The sequence below is a fragment of the Schistocerca serialis genome, chromosome 4 (assembly GCF_023864345.2).
Source record: "Schistocerca serialis cubense isolate TAMUIC-IGC-003099 chromosome 4, iqSchSeri2.2, whole genome shotgun sequence".
NCBI lineage: Eukaryota > Metazoa > Arthropoda > Insecta > Orthoptera > Acrididae > Schistocerca > Schistocerca serialis.
This window is the reverse complement of record NC_064641.1, coordinates 364,970,363-364,985,878: the sequence shown is the minus strand read 5'-3', so window position 1 is coordinate 364,985,878 and position 15,516 is coordinate 364,970,363.

The window sequence follows — 15,516 nt, the reverse complement described above, 5'->3', positions numbered from 1 at the left end:
CAGCCTGTAATGATGTCTCCAGCATTGGAAGGTGAAACGCTAGGGAGACAATTATACCTTGGGTCATGCATTATCCCCTTCAGCACTTACGCAAATTCTGGCAGTGAAAGCCAGCATTTTATGATTATTTAGCATTTTTATTTGTGGCGTACACTATGTTGCTGAAGGAACCACAATTTTCGCTCATGTTACTTGTAGCTGGACCAGCACTATTGCAGGTCTGAAAACCGTATTCAGCCTTTTAGGAACAATTTCTCTCTCAAACATTAAATTTAAAATAATATTTTGGACCTCTACGTAGTAATGCCGGTATACACTGAAACTGATCAAGTGACACATTATATCTACTCGCATTTTCACCATGTGGGAGGAGTAACTTGAGCACTGTACCAGGTTTCACTGTACCATGTATCTACCATCGATCCAATTACCAGCAAGAAGAAAAAACAACAGTTGCAAGCCACTGCAGGCACTGATTTCTGCAGTCTCGAAATTCATTCTAACTTATTAAAGTTCACGTTGATGCTACAGTGATCGCGCTCCATATAGGAATCTCATCAAAGAAAAAAGTCACTGAATTTTGAAAACATTTTTATTGACTGTTTTATGTGTAGTCCATACTAACGTTTATCAAAACTTATCAGCAAAAAGTAAACATAATTCCTCGTATTTGAAGAAACAACAAAATATTAATAAGAAGTCAAAATTTTTACTAAAATGACATAGTTGGATTTGATCAAGGGCGTCCATATATGGGTGCAGTGTGGGGGGCGCCCACCCCATAGCTCTCAGGGAAAGGAAACTATATAGAAAAAAATATTCTCTAGCCAGGTGTTTTCCTTTCAAGAAAATGAAGTAAAGGTCGGTATTACACAAGTTTTTAACAGAATTGGAAATGGAACTTTTTTATGGCTACATTTTTTTTAATCCATCAGTCCTCTGACTGGTTTGATGCAGCCCGCCACGAATTCCTCTCATATGCCAACCTTCTCATTTCAGAGTGGCACTTGCAATCTACGTCCTCAATTATTTGCTAGATGTATTCCAACCTTTGTTTTCCTCTACGGCTTCCCTAGTACCATGGAAGTTATTCCGTGATCACCTACCATCCTGTCTTTTCTTCTTGTCAGTGTTTTCCATATATTCCTTTCCTCACTGGTTCTCCACATCTCAAATGCTTGGATTCTCTTCCGTTCTGGTTTTCCCACGGCTCGTGTTTACCACCATATAGTGCCATGCTCCAAACGTAGATTCTCAGAAATTTCTTCCTCGAATTAAGGTCTATGTTTGATACTAGTAGACTTCTCTTGGGCAGGAATGCCCTTTTTGCCAGTGCTAGTCTGCTTTTTATGTTCTCCTTGCTCCGACCGTCATGGGCTATTCTGCTGACCAGATAGCAGAATTCCTTAACTTCATCTACTTTATGATCACCTACGTTGATTTTAAATTTCTCACTATGCTACTTCTCATTATTTTCGTCTTTCCTCGATTTCCTCTCAGTCCATATTATGTGCTCATTAGACTCTTCACTCCATCCTATAATTCTTCTTCACTTTCACTGAGGATAGCAATGTCATAAGCGAATCTTATCATTGATATCCTTTCACCTCGAATTTTAATTCCGTTCTTGAACCTTTATATTATTTCCGTCATTGCTTCTTCGATGTATAGAGTGAACAGTAGGGGCGAAAGACTATACATCCTTGTCCCACAATCTATTTCATCCGAGCACTTGGTTCTTCGTCTCCCACTCTGATTGTTCCCACTTGGTTCTTGTACACATCGTATATTACCCAACTTTTCCTACAGCTTATCCCTATTTTTCTCACAATTTCCAACTTCTTTCACCATTTGATATTATCGAACAGTTTACAAATGTTATGAACTTGTCTTGATGTTTCTTCAGTCTTGCTTCCATTACCAAGCGCAACTTAAGAATTGTCTCCCTGGTATCTTCTTTACTTTCCTTAAGCCAAACTGATTGTCATCGAACAGATCTCCAGTTTTCATTTCCATTCTTCTGTATATTTTTCAGCAACATGGATGAATGAGCTGTTAAGCTGACTGTGCGATAATCCTCACACTTATCGTGTCTTGTAATCTTCGGAGCTTAGTGCATGATGTTTTTCCGAAAGTCTCATGGTATTTCGCCAGATTCACATATTCTACACATCAAGGTGAATAGTTGCTCCGTTGCCACTTCCCCCAAGGCTTCTAGAAATCCTGATGGAATGTTGTCTATCCCTTGTGCATTATTCCATTTTAAGTCTTCCAAAGCACTTTTAAATTCTGCTTCTAATACTGGTTCCCCATCTGTTCTGTATCGGCTCCTCTTTCTTCTCCTATCACTTCATCAGACAAGACTTCCCCCTCGTAAAGGCCTTCAGTGTACTCATTCCACCTACCTGCTCTCTTCTCTACATTTAATAGTCTAATTTCCATTTCACTCTAAATGTTACCAACCTTGCTTTTAATTTCACCGAAGCTTCTGTTGACTTTTCTATATGCTAAGTCAGTCCTTCGGACCATCATTTCATTTTCGATTTCTTCACACTTTTTCCTGTAGCCATTTAGCCCATTTATTTCATTCCTCAGTTACTTTTATGTCTATATTCCATATTCATGAATTTCTCTGAACGTTTTTGTAGTTCTTCTTTCATCGATTAACTGGGGTATTTCTTGTGTTATCCCTGGTACCCTCGCAATTACCTTCTTTGTATGTATGTTTTTTTTTCAGCTTCTGTGATTGCCCTTTTTAGAGATGTAAATTCCTCTTCAACTGAACTGCCTACTAAGCTATTCCCTATCGCAGTGTTTATAGCCTCAGAGCACGTGGACCACCTAAACGGCATACATGAGAATATCACCTTCACGATGGAAGTACAAGAGAATGGCTGTATTCCATTCCTGGACATACTGATCAGGAAGAAAGCGGATGGCACGTTGGGCCATTCAGTATATAGAAAAAAGACGCACACAGACCCGTACCTCCATGCAACCAGCTGCCACCATCCGGCGCAACGCCAGTCAGTACTGACCACCTTGGTACATAGGGCGCACGTCATTTGTGTCAAAGAAAGCCTCTCAGACGGGAAACACACCTGGTATATACAGCATTGCATACGAATGTGGTGTGCAGTACATTGGTCAAACGCAGCGCTGCGTCTCTAACAGGTGCGAGGAACACATCAGGCATGTTCGACTTGGACAGATGGAGAAATCTGCTATAGCTGAACATAGCATCAAAGAAAACCGCACCTTTGATTTCGAAAACACCAGGGTGCTGTGCCGAGCCGGGAGCTGTTGGGATAGCGTCATTAAAGAATCAATAGAAATACGGGTCCACGAGAATCTTGTGAACAGGGACGAAAGCTATCAACTGAGCGCGGCCTGGAATCCAGCATTAGCCGCAATACGCCAGGAACGCAACAAGAACCGTCCAGCTCACGAGACGCGATCAGAATGCTCTGACGGAGACACGAACGGCGCACCCGCTTCCCCCTCCACCCCGCCCGACGGCTCCTCTGGACCCAGCCTCCCGCGGCCAGGTGGTGGGGGGCACACCGCAGGTATAAAGGGACCGGCATCCGAAAAGTCTCGGCACTTCGCCAGAAGATGATGAGCATGTCACTCGTCGAAACGTCGCAGTTTGAAGACATCGCCACCCGGCTGGAAGCCCGAGAACTCTTCGCCAGCTGTATACGCCGGGGAAGCATACATTCACAGATATGAGGTGCTTCCCAGTGTTGATGATAACTCCGAGCCAGCATGGGATGCCTCTCCTGTTGGACCAGTGGCTGAGTTTCCTGCCCACTCTGGACAAGTGCAGAGTGTGGGTATGCTTGTCATTGGGAATTCCAATATTAGGCGGGTGATGGAGCCCCTCAGGGAGATAGCAGGCAAGGCGGGAAGGAATTCCAGTGTGCATTCTGTATGTTTGCCGGGAGGTCTCGTCCGTGGCAAGCGGCTATCGAGCGCACCGGGTGCAACCAGCTGCATACAGTGGCACATGTCGGCACCATTGACGCCTGCCGCTTAGGTTCTGAGGGCGTATTCGGCTCCTTTCGGCGGGTGCCTGATTTGGTGTATGCAACTAGCGTCGCACGTTGGGTGCAGGCTAAGCTATTTATTGGTAGCCTCGTACCCAGGGTTGATCATGGTCCTCTGGTTTAGAGCAGAGTGGAAGGTCTAAAGCAGAGGCTCAGACGATTCTGCGACGGCATCGGATGGTAATTCCTCGACCTTCGCTATCGGGTACAGAATTGTAGGGTTCCCCTTAATAGGTCAGGCGTGCACTACACGCAGAAAGTGGCTACTAGGGGTAGCGTAGTACGTGTGGCGTGTTCATGGGGCTTTTATAGGTTAGAGAAACCCTCCCTTGGGATCAAAGACGATTTGCCTGATAAATTAGCCATAATGTCCTCAGAGAACGTTCATAGTCGCAGAGCAGAGATAGAAACGGTTAATATGATTTAGTAAATTGCACGAGCATCCAAGGAAAGGTCCCAGAATTTGTGTCACTTACTGAAGGCTATAATGCATAAATAGCATTATGAACAGTAAGTTGGTTCAAACCAAACGTTAGTGACAACTATATCCTAAGTTCAGAGTGGAATATTTATCTTAAGGGTAGGTTAGTCACCAATGATGGCGGGGTGTTTATTGAAGTAAAGAATTCGATAAAATCTAGTGAGGTTATCAAGGATTCCGATCGTGAATTAATCTGGGTGAAGTTAGTATCAAAGATCGCTCAAAAGTGGTAATCGAATGCTTTTATAGACTGCGTGGATGAGGAGCTCAAGTGGTAGAGCGCTTCAGACAGAACTAGTAGAATATCGTTAGTAATTTTCCTGATCATGCCGTTGTATTACAACATGTTATCAAAACTGGTGCCAGAGACAGGGATTCGTGTGAGATTGTTCTGGATGTCCTGTCCGGAAATTACTTTGAGCAAATGCTCAGAGAAACATCTCGTGAGGGTAACGTCTTAGACCTCCTGGCAACAAATAATCCTGAACTTATCGAATTAGTTAACGTAGAGGAAGGTATGAGTGATCATAAGGCTGTGAGAGCATCTATGGCAATGGGTCTGACAAAGAATGTTAATAAAGGTAGGAAGATGTTTTTGCATAGCAAGAGTGACAGGATACAAATTTTATTGTACCTGAGCAGTCAGCATCAAGTATTCGATGATGAGGACGACGATGTGGGGAAGAAATGGAAAAAATTCAAAGGAATCGTGCAATATGCTCTGGACAAGTATGTTCCGAATAAGGTCTTAGCGGATGGGAATGACCCACCACGGTGTAATAGCCGTGTTATAAAACTGCTACGTACACAAAGAAAACCTGATCTCAGATTCAAGAGAGGTAAATACCTAGTTGACAAACAAAAGTGGAACGAAGCGAACACGAGCGTAAGGAGAGCAATGAGAAAAGCTTTTAATGACTTTGAAAGTAAAACTTTGTCAACTGTTTTGAGTAAAAACTCTTAAGAAGTTTTGGTCATATGTAAAATCAGTAAGTGGGTCAAAATCATCTATTCATTCGCTCAGTGACCATGTTGGTACCGAACCGAAAGATAACAGAGAGAAGGTCGACATACGAAATTCGGTGTTCCAAAATTGTTTCACCGCAGACACGGCCCATTCTTTCAATCGTCTTGTGAACGTCCAAATGGCAGATATTGAGATAACCGACTGCGAAATAGAAAAAACAACTTCAGTCGCTCAGTAATGCAAAGGGTTCAGGACCAGATGAGATACCTATAGGATTCTACAATGACTATGCAAAAGAACTTGCTCCCCTTCTAGCAGTAATTTATCGGAAATCGCTTCAGCGACGTAGGGTACCTAGCGACTGGAAGAAAGCACGAGTTTTTAACAAGGGCCATAGGACAGATGCACACAATTATAGACCTGTATCGTTGAGGTCAATCTAATTTAAGCTCAAGAATTATGACGCTATTGGAGAAAGAAAATCTTCTCTATAAAAATAAACATGGATGGATTTCGCAAACAGAGATTCTGCGAAATTCAGCTCGCTATGTTACCCTATGAGATCCACAGCGCCGTAGACAATGGCGCTCAGGTTGATGCTGTGTTCCCTGACTTCAGATAGGCATTTGACACCGTCCCGCACTGCCGTTTAGTGGAAAAAATGAGCTTATTGAGTATCTGAGCAGATTTCAAACAGGATTTCCTTGCAGACAGAATTCAATACGTCGCTTTTAACGGAACAAAATTTCCGGAGTACCCCAAGGAAGTGTGATAGGACCGTTACTGTTTTCGGTATATATAAATGATCTAGTAGAAACCGTCGGAAGCTTTTTAAGGCTGTTCGCAGATGATGCGGTTGTCTATAACAAAGTAGCAACGCCAGAAGATAGTAACGATTTACAGAATGACCTCCAGAGAATTAATGAATGATGCAGGCTCTGGCTGTTGACCCTGAACGTAAATTAATGTAACATATTGCCCATACAAAGGAAAAAGAAATCCACTACTATATAGCTACACTGTTGATGACAAACCGCTGGAAACGGCAGCTGCCGTAAAATATCTAGGAGTAACTATCCGGAGCGATCTTAGGTGGAAAGATCACGTAAGACAAATAGTGGGAAAAGCAGATGGAAGACTCAGATTCATAGAAAGAAGCTTAAGGAAATATAACTCATCCACGAAAGACGTGGTTTATAAGGCTTTTGTTCGATCGATTGTGGAGTACTGTTCATCTGTCTGGGATCCCTACCAGATAGCAATGATAGAAGAGATTGAGAAGATCCAAGAAAGAGCGGCACGTTTCGTCACGGAATCGTTAAGTCGGCACGAGAGCGTTGCGCAGATTCTCAACAAACTCCACTGTCAGATATTACAGTAAAGATGTTATGCGTCACTGAGAGATTTACTATTGAAATTTCAATCGAGCACTCTCCGGGAAGAGTCGGAAAACATATTACTTCCCCTCAGATACTCAAATGGCTCTGAGCACTATGGGACTTAACATGTGTGGTCATCAGTCCCCTAGAACTTAGAACTACTTAAACCTAACTAACCTAAGGACATCACACACATCCATGTCCGAGGCAGGATTCGAACCTGCGACCGTAGTAGTCGCGCGGTTCCGGACCCCTGAGACACGTCTCGCGTAATGACATGAGGAGAAAATACGAGAAATTAGAGCCAATACAGAAGCTTACCGACAATCATTCTTCCCACGCGCTATTCATGAGTGGAATAGGGTTGGAGGACTCAGTTAGTGGTACAAAAAGTACCCTCCGCCACACACTATTAGGTGGCTTGCGGACTATGATGTAGATGTAGACTGCTCCAGCAAGGACGTTGGCGAATTGTAGGCACAAAACAGTTAGCGCGTCGGCACTGTACTTGGCTGGGCATAGACGCACACATTGAACAGATGACGTTACAGTGTCGCGTTTCTGCTGAAAATCAATCGGCCCCTCCACAAACGTTTTCAGCGTGGCCAAAGTCTCAATCGCCGTGCAACAAGTGCGTACTGACTTTGCTAGTCCCTTTTGGAACACTCTTTGGCTTATCGTTGTGGACTCTTTTAACAAATATCCGTTTGCAGTGCCCATAAAGTCGACTACGCCGCGTAGTGTCACTCAGTCTTTGTCATCTATTTTTTACTTGGAAGGTTTGCCTGAAGTGTTGGTTACAGACAACGGTCTATAGCTTACAGCTCAGGACTCTGAACAGTTTATCACAGCCAACGGTACCACTCACCTTACCAGTGCTCCGTTTCATCCTCAGTCGAATGGAGAATCTGAACGATTTGTGCGTACGTTCAAGCAACATATGAACAGACTACGTGGCTCCCACACACAGAAGCAAGCGCTGCTGCTCTTCCTTCCAGCCCCCCGAGACGGCCCGTCGTCGATAGAGCTTCTACGTGTCCGGCGCCACCGCACGCTGCTCCAGTTGCTGCACCCACCGCACAGCACGGCACCTCCCACGCTCCACAAGAATCGCTTTGCGTGTAATGTTATATTCTTTTCAGAGTTTTTGGTCGCACCAGGCGCAGGGGGAGAGGAACGGTTCTCTGAAATTTGAGCGCTTGCATGTATTTAATTCAAGGTCCTGAGCTGGGTTGTTGCGGCGCTATCAGAAGCAGATTCATGCTTGTCGAGTGCGAGAGTCTAGCGCAGGTTTTATGTCTCCAGATTCCCATCCTATGGGGACCATCTTGCGGCCGCCCCCCCCCCCCCCCATCCGCACCCCCACCCCCAGTGCCACTTCGGATCCGCCAGCGGAACCGATGGAGCTGGACCCATGGCCTTTGCAGCCGCAACAGCTCAACTTGCCAGCGCTCGTCCCGGCGCCGGCACCGTGTCATCGCTGCCCTCTCCGGTTTTCGTCGGACCGGCCTGGAAAGAGTTGTCGTAAGTCGGCTCGCTACACGACAACAGTGCGGCATTTTGGGTGGAGGAATGTGCAGTCTTAGGCCCGTTTCATACTGGGACACTGGTGACGGTCACCAGCGACGGTCACCGATAGAGATACATTCGTTTGAACTGAAGCATTCACACCGGGACACTACACCGCCGGCCGGCTGGTGTGGCCGAGCGGTTCTAGGCGCTTCAGTCTGGAACCGCGCGACCGCTACGGTCCGGTCACAGGTTCGGTTTCTGCTTCGGGCATGGATGTGTGTGATGTCCTTAGGTTAGTTAGGTTTAAGTAGTTCTAAGTTCTAGGGGACTGATGACCTCAGATGTTAAGTCCCATAGTGCTCAGAGCCATTTGAACCATTTGTACTACACCGCCTCACCGGGCTACTGTGACCCAGCAGTGACGCTCGCCACATGTGACGGACAGGGTCACTGTGTTCACAGTAGTCACCGCCAGACATGCATTAGTTTGAATTGAGTGTTCGCTCTGGCACACAAATCACAGAGACAGCGCTGCCGATTTGCCAACAGACAGGCAGTCATTTTTGAGACAGTGACGCGGAACATTCGTTGTCCATTATACTGTAAACGTTGTAGCCATGAGTTTAGATTTGATTAACACGGAAGACTTTGTAAGTGAAGTAGAAAGTCGTCCTGCTATTTGGGATGTCAAAAGCGATGATTATACCAACACAGTGGTGAAAACGAATGCTTGGCAAGAAATTATAACGAAGTTTGTGCCTGATTTCAATGAGAAGAGCATGGATGAAAAAGAATGTTAAGTTGTATGTTTTTCAAATTTAATGCCTTATTTTTCGGACCATAAAAGAGTAGCGAAATTTAGTTGCTACGCCTGTAAAGGCTAGCACGACACTAACCTTCAAGCACATTTGCATCCCTCACCCCTTATCCTTCGCATTTACTAGTATTAAGCGTATCTTTACGCAATCTTAATGCGATAAGAAGGGACACCCCTACAGGGGAAATGAAGAAGAAATCTAGAAAAATGCTTATATTTCAAAATTTTCATAACAAAATTAAGTGTGCGTCTTATCGTCGTCTTAAGGCGCTCCGCCTTATGGTCCAAAAAATACAGCTCAAATATTATTGTCCATTCCTGTGATTTCTTCTTTCACTTCTCCTAGCGCCGGCCGGAGTGGCCGAGCGGTTCTAGGCGCTACAGTCTGGAATCGCGAGACCGCTACGGTCGCAGGTTCGAATCCTGCCTCGGGCATGGATGTGTGTGATGTCCTTAGGTTAGTTAGGTTTAAGTAGTTCTAAGTTCTAGGGGACTGATGACCTCAGAAGTTAAGCCCCATAGTGCTGAGAGCCATTTTTTGAACTTCTCCTAGCAGTTCATCAAATGAAGTTTTCGACATTCGAAAATACTGAAAAAACTTCTTGTCATCTTGCCTCAGATCGACTTAAAGAGTATATAACAATATTTTCTCCAGCCGACCTCGTAGCAGTGGATGCAAGTGTAATGAACGTTTTGTCTTCATTCTCCTCCTCCTCCTCTTGTTTAGAAGCACTAACGAAAGTTCCTCCTCTCTCGAGTCCATTTCACTAACTAATCAGTTGGAATTACCTACGGTGTCGGACACCGGTGATCCAGGAGTGTTCATCACAATTACTGGTGACCGTCTCTGGTGACTGTCACCAGTGTCCCAGTGCGAAACGGGCCTTAAAGCATCGACTGCACACCGACCAATACAGCGCCACAAAACGGCATCAAGAAGACGCTGACGCGTGCGCCACTGGAAAGAGCGGGCAGCGTCACACCTCTAGGAAAACAGAGCTCAGCGCCTCCTGTCAACGCTGATTTAACCAGACGCCAACCGCTCGTCGGCCATTTGGGCCGCAGACTCCGAGAGATAACACCAGTACCGAGTGACAGGGAGACGATACTTAGGAGGCACAAGAAGCTAAGTTTCATTACTTTTTAAAAATAAAGTGATCAATTATTGCTAAAGTGTTCTGCGCAGATCATTTTGTATTCTTGCCGCTGGCTATCGCAACTTCTCTCCTTTATTGTTTGTGTCCATGGTGACTCCCGTAGCAGCCGACACAACAATGTGGATTAATGAAGTACAGTCATGCTCATAAAATAAGGATAACTGCACAATGTGGTGCCACACAACGTGGCACTACACAAAACTGGCGCTAATCGCATAGGCACATAGGGAACACAAACGGCACAGATCTGTAATTCCCACGATATTGGTGACAATTTGAGAAAACCGTCCCGAAACACATGTGCCGCAAAACGCCACTGTTTCCTGCGCATGTACCCCGACATCAGTATGGGATATGATCACCATGCACACGTACACAGGCCGCACAACGGATTGGCATACTCTGGATGAGGTAGTCGAGCAGCTGCTAGGGTATAGCCTCCCATTCTTGCACCAGTGCCTGTGGGAGCCCCTGAAGTGTCCTAGGCGTTTGAAGACGTGCAGCGATACGTCGACCGATAGCATCCCAGACGTGATCGATGGGGTTTAGGTCTGGAGAACAGGCAGGCCACTCCATTCACCTGGTATCTTCTGTTTCAAGGTACTCCTCCACGATGGCAGCTCGGTGGGGCCGTGCGTTATCATCCATCAGGAGGATGGTGGGACCCAGTGCAGCTCTGTAAAGGCGGACATACTAGTGCAAAATGACGTCCAGACCAGATACACCTGCCGACCGGAGTGGCCGTGCGGTTCTAGGCGCTACAGTCTGGAACCGAGTGACCGCTACGGTCGTAGGTTCGAATCCAGCCTCGGGCATGGATGTGTGTGATGTCCTTAGGTTAGTTAGGTTTATTTAGTTCTAAGTTCTAGGCGACTGATGACCTCAGAAGTTAAGTCGCATAGTGCTCAGAGCCATTTGAACCAGGTACACCTGACCTGTTACAGTTCCTCTGTCAAAGACATAAAGGGGTGTACATGGACCAATCTTAATCCCACCCCGCACCATCAAACCACGTCCTCCATACAGGTCCCTTTCAAGGACATTAAGGGGTTGGTATCTGGTTCCTGGTTCACGCCAGATGAAAACCTGGCGAGAATCACTGTTCAGACTGTAGCTGGACTCGACCGTGAACATAACCAGGGACCACTGTTACAATGACCATGTAATGTGTTCTTGACACCAGGCTTTACGGGCTCTCCTGTGACCAGGGGTCAGTGGAATGCACCTTGCAGGTTTCCAGGCGAATGAAATATGTCTGTTCAGTCGTCTGTAGACTGGGTGTTTGGAGACAGCTGTTCCAGTGGCTGCGGTAAGGTCCCGAGCAAGTCTACCTGTAGTACACAGTGGTCGTCTGCGGGCACTGATGGTGAGATACTCGTCTTCTTGTGGTGTTGTACACTGTGGACGTCCCGTACTGTAGCGCCTGGACACGTTTCCTGTCTGCTGGAATCATTGCCCTAATCTTGAAATCACACTTTGTGGCACACAGAGGGCGCGTGCTACGACCTGCTGTGTTTGAACAGCCTCCAGTCGCCCTAGTATTCTACCCCTCATAACGTCATCAATATGTGTCCTTTGAGCCATTTTCAACACACAGTCACCATTAGCACGTCTGAAAACGTCTGCACACCTACTCGCTGCACCGTTCTCTGACATGCACCAACACACCTCTGCATACGTGGACTGCTGCCAGCGCCACCGTGCGACGACCGCAGGTCAAATGCACCGCATGATCATACCCCGAGGTGATTTAAACCCGCAAACCGCCACCAGAGCGTTGTTTCACCATGTATCAGCATTATCCTTAATTTATGAGCATGAGTGTAGAATTAGAACAACGTATTCTTTAAAGACTTGAGAACAGAATTTGGCTCAGCGATTTATTATTTCCATAGCTTGAAAAACGGCGTACATTCGTGCGCATTTGATACTAAACAGTATTCTTTTTTTCAGTACAAAACTGCTAACGTAAATTCCCCCTCTCCCCCGAAAAACTGGGCAGTGCCTGTAGTATGTGTTGCATGGATAAACCGCCTGTGTGGACGCTGCGTTGTTAATACTGTCGTGTAAGCTGTGTTAAGTAACTTTTAATAGTCCTGAAGGTGATCTGAAAATTGAAACCGGTTGAAAATAAAGAATTATTTATCAGCAGTGTTTGACGTTTTTTAAATACATAGGAGTTGTAGGGCGTCACCTGCACAAAGGAAAAGCTTTTGTGTTACAATAATGTTCCTTCAATCTTTTTAAAATTTATGAATTATAACGTTTACAATCTTTATTCGACTCGATATGTTACCACAATGGCTCTTTTTACGTTTAGCTTACAAATTTCACTAAATGTCTACGAAATTTTAAAGCTGACAACTTGATGTTCCAAACTAGATTGAAGTACTCACACTGAGTGAAAAATTACGAAATAAACACTATATTTCTCTAATTATTTGATTTGAAACAGTTAACTGGAAAATTAATTTCTCAACAAAGCTGTCTATTTCTTAACGATACTTCCAGGGGGTGGACAAATATATAGAAATGCCAAAAACAGAGCAAATTTCCAAGCCTAATCCAGCGTACATAGGAAAAGAAATCCACTGCTGTATAGCTATACTATTGATGACAAACCGCTGGAAACGGTATCTGCCGTAAAATATTTAGGAGTAACTATCCAGAGCGTTGCTACCCAAAATAGCTTCCAGTCGTCTCGGAATGAATAAGTACAGGGAATCTCATACTATTCTTCCTGTAAAGTAGTGTCAAGTTCAGCTAACGATGATGGAAGTGGACAGTGATCACCCACCCATCTCTCCAACAAATATTCAATATTTTTGAGATCCGGTGATTGCGGTGGACAGGGGAGATGCGAAAATTCATCCTCGTCCTCACGAACGTCCTCTGAACGATGCGAGCTGTGTGAGCAAGGGTCCTGTCGTCATTGGGAACAGCATCACGACTGGGAACAAATGTATAGCATGGAATGGACCTCATCAACCAAAATAATCACACAATCCTTGACGGTGATGCGACCTTGCATAGTAAGCATTGGCCCCATGGAATACCACGATATGGTTGCCGAAATGGACACCGAGCCTCTCTCTCTCCCGCTCCCGCCCTCCCCCCCAACCCCTCTACGTTTCACTCATGGCATCAAGCACTCTGCATAGCAGGCTTCAGACTCTATACGCCAGACGTAAACTCAGTCAGAAGTTGGGAACAGTGTGAAACAAAACTCATCCGAAAAAATGACTTTCTTCCATTGCGTCATAGTCCTGGATTTATGGCTTCGGCACCACGTTTTCCTGTTAAGGGCATTTGCATCACTGATGTCTAGATTTGGGATTCTAGCTCACCCTGCAATTCCCAGCTTAAGGAAGTTCCTTGCTGTTCTGTACCACAGTCTATGTTACAATTCGGATATACTTTCATAATAACAGCGCAAGAAGTTGTGGCATTGGTCTGGATACCTAGTCTTCCCTTTCTACAATTTCATTCCTATGACTTAAAACTTTTGTTTCAGGCCAAGTTGATGTGTTTCCATGCAGCCGTTTTTGGTCAACATCACGTGGGATGTCATTAATTTCGTATATGCAGTCTCATTGATAAGTGTATTCAGAATGGTTGGAAGGAGAACTGTTTCGTCTGGACTGCTGCGAAGTTTTGGAGAGCGGACGTCGTTCTTCTTCGACGGACAGATCGCCTGTTGATCGCCACCCTCCCGTGTATTGGGGTACGCTGCTGGCAGGGATAGCCTTATTTTCTCTCTCCGCGGGTTTCCAGCCAACTACTGAGTCCTGGAGCAGTACATGCTCTACATCTGAAGGAGTAGCAGTGATGATGCTCCGCGGCAGCGGGAAATGCCTATTACCAGTCGGCTGCGGCAGCGACTCGCAGACAACACGGCACCAGCAGCAGCCATCGAGATGGCTGCTGCTGCAGCAAGCTAGTGAACATCGCTATGTGTGGGCCCAGCTGACTGGTAGAAAGCGTCTTTTTTGTGTTCGGTTGTGGTACAGCGTCACCAATGGACGGGGGTCTGACTGTCTTGGTGTTGGGGGTAAAATTTTTCTATCTTACAATGACATCACTGGAGAGCACGTTGAAGGTGTGGCAGTGGGACTTGAAGTACCATACCATCCGCCGACGGTGGAAGTTCAAGGTTGCGGGCAAGCTGTAACCCAACTATACAGGGTGGTCCATTGATCGTGACCGGGCCAAATATCTCACGAAATAAGCGTCAAACGAAAATACTACAAAAAGCGAAACTTGTCTAGCTTGAAGGGGGAAACCAGATGGCACTATGGTGGCCCGCTAGATGGCGCTGCCATAGGTTTTAAATAGGAACCCCTATTTTTTATTACATATTCGTGCAGTACGTAAAGAAATATGAATGTTTTAGTTGGACCACTTTTTTCGCTTTGTGATAGATGGCGCTGTCATAGTCACAAACATATTGCTCACGATTTTAGAGGAACAGTTGGTAACAGGTAGGTTTTTTAAATTAAAATACAGAACTTAGGTACGTTTGAACATTTTATTTCGGTTGTCCCAATGTGACACATGTACCTTTGTGAACTTATCGTTTCTGAATACGCATGATGTTACAGCGTGATTACATGTAAATACCACATTAATGGAATAAATGCTCAAAATGATGTCCGTCAACCTCAATGCATTTGGCAACACATGTAACGACATTCCTCTCAACAGCGAGTAGTTCGCCTTCCGTAATGTTTGCACATGCGTTGACAATGCGCTGACGCATGTTGTCAGGCGTTGTCGGTGGATCACGATAGCAAATATCCTTCAACTTTCCCTACAGAAAGAGATCTGGGGACGTCAGATCTGGTGAACGTGCGGGCCATGGTATGGTGCTTCGACGACCAATCCACCTGTCATGAAATGTGCTATTCAATACCGCTTCAACCGCACGTGAGCTATGCGCCGGACATTCATCATATTGGAAGTACATCGCCATTCTGTCATGCAGTGAAACATCTTGTAGTAACATCGGTAGAACATTACGCGCACCATACATTAACCCGCCAAGGTCGCTGATGTTCCACTTGTCGCAGCCAGCGTGGATTTTCCGCTGCCCTATAGTGCGTATTATGCCGGTTTACGTTACCGCTGTTGGTGAACAACGCTTCGTCGCTAAAT